This window comes from Procambarus clarkii, chromosome 71 (genome assembly GCF_040958095.1).
Source record: "Procambarus clarkii isolate CNS0578487 chromosome 71, FALCON_Pclarkii_2.0, whole genome shotgun sequence".
NCBI classification, from domain to species: Eukaryota; Metazoa; Arthropoda; class Malacostraca; order Decapoda; family Cambaridae; genus Procambarus; species Procambarus clarkii.
The window spans coordinates 3838006-3844359 of record NC_091220.1 but is presented as its reverse complement, the minus strand read 5'-3'; positions in this window follow the sequence as shown (position 1 = coordinate 3844359).

The window sequence follows — 6354 nt, the reverse complement described above, 5'->3', positions numbered from 1 at the left end:
AGTTACGTTGTCAGCGATAATTGGCGCAACATATCTATCATATTGTAAGTACATCACACGTGCAGTGAGTCAGATTACAAGATTCATTCATCATTGTGCAGTGATATACGGGGGAATTATACCAGTGTTAGTGTCGCCCTGACCCCCGCCCCCACCCAGCGCCCAGGCCGGGAAGTACCTGCTCTCCCCCTCCTTCCCCACCCTACCACGTCGCCTCCCCACCCACGAGGCCACCTTGCCACCCGCCCATAAAAGCCGGGAGGCTCCCATGTGTGTCTACGCCACCCACTCACCCAATGTATACCCACATATTGTGTAGTGGGTGTATACCCACACTTCGTATAGAGGTGGTATATGTATTACCACTCATGAGAGTAGTAAGTGCTACGGCCAGCTGACTATCCCCCCAGCCTCCAATCGCCGCCCACCCTGCAGTCTCCACCCGCCGTCCACCCTCCCGCCCAGCGCCCGCCAGCGCCCGCCAGCGCCCGCCCATGTCGCAGCTCTCAACAGACAGCCAGGCTTCTCCAAGCCAAGATGAGCCATCAAGCAGGGGTAGACAAGGTAGATGTCAGACGTGTGACAAGGTATGCTATATCCGGTTGAGGGACGATAATGTGCGCTTTCATTACCACAACGAAGCCAGGTGTTTGGGTTCTGGGCGCCCTCCCAGGGAGAACACTAGTCAACAGCCCACACCGTCCGTCAGGCAAAACACCTACCAGACCTTCATTCCCACAGAAAACTCATTAGAAGCTATTAAAGCAACATCAGCCAGAACCTTGCAACACATCCCTAAAGCAGCCACCCCCATGCCGCAGCCAAATTGTCTGCCCTCCTGGGAAAGGTCAACGACTCTCCTGGAACGACCCAAGCATGGCACAACCTCCTAATGTTTGGCAACATATGTCTAGCCACCCCTGCAAGGAGAGACAAGACCTTAGCTGCCTCAGTCATCAAAGCTATAAATGATTTTCCCAGGGAGGACAACCAGGTGCGCCTTCCCACTCGCGCGAGAAACACCCACGGCAGGAAGAGCAACAGTGCCATATCCGAGACATAAAAAATCAGAACATCAGTCACCAAGAAAATAGAAGAAGGAAACACTATTGGCGCAATACGAGTCATCACCAGTGAGGACTCAATTGCCGACAGAGATGCCGCAACAGCTCAAGCCCTAAGGGAGAAACACTCACCCAGGGCTCCGCGTGAGGACGACATTGTACAAGTGGGGGCTACCGGAGCAGAACCTCTCTGGGTGACTGAATCTGTGGTCCATAAAGCAGCCATGTCCTTCCCAACAGGATCAGCAGGTGGGTTTACAGGACTAAAACCCAACCACCTCAAGCAAATGCTCAACCCTGCACTGGGTGACATTGCAAAGAACCTCTTGGTGGAACTAACCAGATTCACCAACACATGTCTAGCTGGCAACATACCAGCGACCATAAGACCTATCTTTTTTGGAGCATCTCTCTGTGCTCTAAAGAAAAAGGATGGAGGGATCAGGCCAATATCTGTGGGCAATTCTCTCCGGCGTCTCGTCGCAAAGGCAGCTGCAAGAACAGTTAGTGATGCAGCGGCCAACATGCTGAAGCCAAAACAGCTCGGGTTCGGCATTCCACAAGGGTGTGAGGCGGCAGCCCATGCAGCTCGAGCCTTCATCGCCAACATCACAGACGAAAAGGCCCTTATCAAGCTAGATTTCAAAAATGCCTTCAATTTGGTGCAGAGGGATGCTGTACTCCATGCGGTTCATAGTCATTTCCCTTCCCTCTACCCTTTTGTACATTCATGCTACAGTATGGACCTTAAGCTACTTTTTGGCGAACATGAAATTGACTCGCGAGAAGGCGTCCAACAGGGTGACCCCCTTGCTCCTCTCCTTTTCTGCTTAGTCATCAAACAAGTCACAGAGGTCCTGTCCAGCGAGCTTAACATCTGGTTCTTGGATGATGGTACCCTAGCTGGTTCCCAAGACTCCCTCCTGGAGGACATCAGAAAAATCCAGGATCAAGGTGCAGTTTTAGGCCTCGTCCTGAACCCTTCTAAATATGAAATAATATGTTCCAACCAGGGCATCGTAGAGAGAATAGAGGGTCTTCTGCCAAATATCCATAAAACTAAACCTGAAGACAGCACACTCCTAGGAGCTCCCCTGGGGGTTGAAAGCCATCAATGAGGTCCTTGATAAGAAAATCGCGGACCCTTAAGAGGATGGATTGGAGGATTGAGGATATTGATGCTCATGATGCACTCTACCTCATCACCAGATATCTGTCCTTCCCCAGGTTAACCTACTTTCTGAGGTGTTCACCATCTTACAGTAGCCAAAAACTAAGTGAGTATGACCGGTTACTGAAATCAATGCTAGAAAAAGACCTTAACCTCTCTCTTGATGACCTACAGTGGAAACAAGCCTCTCTTCCCGTAAGAATTGGGGGCCTCGGAGTTCGAACAGCAACGCAAATTGCTGTTCCAGCCTTCCTGCCCTCCTTATCAGCATCCGACGACCTTGTGAAGGAAATTCTACCTGCCCACTTACATCAGCTGGCAGGTGTACATGATCCCAATTTTACACGCTGTGCCACAGAGTGGGCCTCTCGTGCAGGCCCATCACCTCAACCACCATCCCCAAAAGCCCACAAGCAATCCAGCTGGGATGGCCCCATTGTAGACCAAGTTGCTGCAGAGTGCCTGGGTGCTGCAACAACACAACACGACATTGCTCGCCTCACAGCAGTAGCAGCCCCACATGCAGGGGATTTCCTGATATCAACCCCAATGTCGACAACTGGCATGCGTCTCACACCACACGCCCTCCGAATTGCTGTGGCCCTTCGCCATGCTGCCCCAATCCACACCAGATATAGGTGTATTTGCGGCGAGGTGGTGGCTGACAGGTACGGCCACCATGGCCTACTCTGCCAAAGCACAGGGGGATGGCACTCGAGGCACAGTGAAGTTAACGACATCATCAAGAGGAGCCTCACCACAGCTGGATGCCCAGCTGAAAGAGAGCCCCGTTACCTAACGCCCGTAACTCTGATGCTCTTATTGGTCGCCCGGATGGTATCACAGTGAACCCCTGGAAGAATGGCAAGCAGTTGGTATGGGACTACACGTGCGTATCAACCCTAGCTAACACCTACATTAACCTCAGTGTTGCACAACCAGGTGGTGCTGCCACCCACAGGGAAGCAGCCAAATCCCGTAAGTATAGAGAACTGGATCACCACTACAATTTTGTCCCCATTGCTTCTGAGACACTTGGCGCCTGGGGTAAAAGTGCTACCAGTTTTTTGAAGGAACTGGGTTCTAGGCTCATTGAAACAACAAGAGACCATAGAGCTGCCAGCTTTCTTTTCCAGCGCCTCAGCGTGACGATACAGAGGGGAAATGCGCACTGCATCCAGGGTTCCTGCCCGCCATCTGAGGAGCTGGAGGAACTCGACAACCTATGATAACCATCTTTGTAACCCATATGTAACTCCTTTTTTGTAACGAAGTTCAAATAAAGCAAATATATATGTGTACATACAAAAGAATGGGGTGGTAGGAGAAGATAATTTTAGTGTTCAGTGAGAAACCACAAGGTCTCCTCTGAATACTTTTTATTTTCTTCTCCGAGGCTATGGGTCCCCACATTGGTACCAGAGGTGGAACCCTCACAAATTTAAATATATATATATATATATTATATATATATATATATATATAATATATATATATTATATATATATATATATTATATATATATATATATATATATATATATATATATATATATATATATATATATTATATATATATATATTATAATATATATATATATACATATATATATTAGTATATTTTGGTAGCAGTCTTTCCTGTAGACATATATTATTAAATATGACCGAAAAAAGTAAGATTAATAATTCTAACACGAATTTTCTCAATCTTTCGTAAATTTCTTTTCACTGTTGGAGGTAATTAAAAAATCAATTCTCCAAAATTCATTTTTATTTCTAGTCTGACGAGACACGAGCTCGTTTCGTAAAACTTATTACATTTTCAAAGACTTTAGTTTACAAATACACAACTGAATAGAACTTTCACATCTCCGATTTTGTTTATATCTACATTTGAGTGAGGTGGATGGGGTGAGGTGGCATTAATAGGGTATTAATTTCATCAACACAAGACAGAACAAGAGGTGGCATTAATAGGGTATTAATTTCATCAACACAAGACAGAACACGAAACAATGGGTATTGAAATAGAAGTGATTGTAGAAAGCCTATTGGTCCATATTTCTTGATGCTTCTCTATTGGAGCGGAGTCTTGAGGTGGGTAGAATATAGTTGTGCATTAATTGGCTGTTGATTGCTGGTGTTGACTTCTTAATGTGTAGTGCCTCGCAAACGTCAAGCCGCCTGCTATCGCTGTGTCTATCGATGATTTCTGTGTTGTTTACTAGGATTTCTCTGGCGATGGTTTGGTTGTGGGAAGAGATTATATGTTCCTTAATGGAGCCCTGTTGTTTATGCATTGTTAAACGCCTAGAAAGAGATGTTGTTGTCTTGCCTATATACTGGGTTTTTTGGAGCTTACAGTCCCCAAGTGGGCATTTGAAGGCATAGACGACGTTGGTCTCTTTTAAAGCGTTCTGCTTTGTGTCTGGAGAGTTTCTCATGAGTAGGCTGGCCGTTTTTCTGGTTTTATAGTAAATCGTCAGTTGTATCCTCTGATTTTTGTCTGTAGGGATAACGTTTCTATTAACAATATCTTTCAGGACCCTTTCCTCTGTTTTATGAGCTGTGGAAAAGAAGTGTCAAATGGTTCAGACAGTACAAACATATACAGTCTGTTAACTCCCCGTGTCTTGTCTGTACAGTCTGTCCACTCTCTGTGTCGTGTCTGTACACTCTGTCCACTCTCTGTGTTTTGTCTGTACAGTCTGTCCACGCTCTGTGTCGTGTCTGTACAGTCTGTCCACTCTCTGTGTCTTGTCTGTACAGTCTGTCCACTCTCTGTGTCGTGTCTGTGCAGTCTGTCCACTCTCTGTGTCGTGTCTGTGCAGTCTGTCCACTCTCTGTGTCGTGTCTGTGCAGTCTGTCCACTCTCTGTGTCGTGTCTGTGCAGTCCGTCCACTCTCTGTCTTGTCTGTACAATCTGTCCACTCTCTGTGTCTTGTCAGTACAGTCTGCCCACTCTCTGTGTCTTGTCTGTACAGTCTGTCCACTCTGTGTCGTGTCTGCACAGTCTGTCCACTCTCTGTGTCGTGTGTGAACTCAGTCATCTTAACTTAAACAAAAGTTCGAGTGACAAGATATTTACATAAATGTGGTAGTAGTGTACTATATAGGCTCTTTTCGTTAGATGTCCTGCTAACTTCTCAGTTACGGTATTTTATATCATTTTACATATAAAACATATAAGGGACAAGATAATAGTTTAACGCCCCTGACTGTCCTCAAAATTCACACTCATCTCCTTTCTCTCTTTAGTTAAAAAAAGTAGTTCTTTCTATGGGCGATATATTTTAAAAACAAATATGATTGCATCAGTACCCAACTCTCCCCAATACATCCAAAACATTATTTGAATCTTAAACTATGGTTCCCACCCTCTAGACGATGACGAGCAGCCGCACGTTTTACATCACGCCCAGCATGTTTTGCATCCTGTCCGACAGTTTGCATCGTGTCCGCGCACTTTGTATCACGTCCGCGCATTTTGCATCAAATCCACGCATTCTGCATCCCGTCCCCTACATCTGTACACACACACACACACACACACACACACACACACACACACACACACACACACACACACACACACACACACACACACACACACACACACACACACACACACACACACACACACACACACACACACACACACACACACACACACACACACACACACACACACACACACACACACACACACACACACACACACACACACACACACACACACACACACACACACACACACACACACACACACACACACACACACACACACACACACACACACACACACACACAGGTTGATATCACGCCAGACCTGTCTCCTGCAGCACATATCAAGCGGATAACATCAGCGGCATATGCCAGGCTGGCCAACATACGAACGGCATTCAGAAACTTGTGTAAAGAATCATTCAGAACTTTGTATACCACATATGTCAGGCCAATCCTGGAGTATGCAGCCCCAGCATGGAGTCCATATCTAGTCAAGGATAAGACTAAACTGGAAAAGGTTCAAAGGTTTGCCACCAGACTAGTACCCGAGCTGAGAGGTATGAGCTACGAGGAGAGACTACGGGAATTAAACCTCACTTCGCTGGAAGACAGA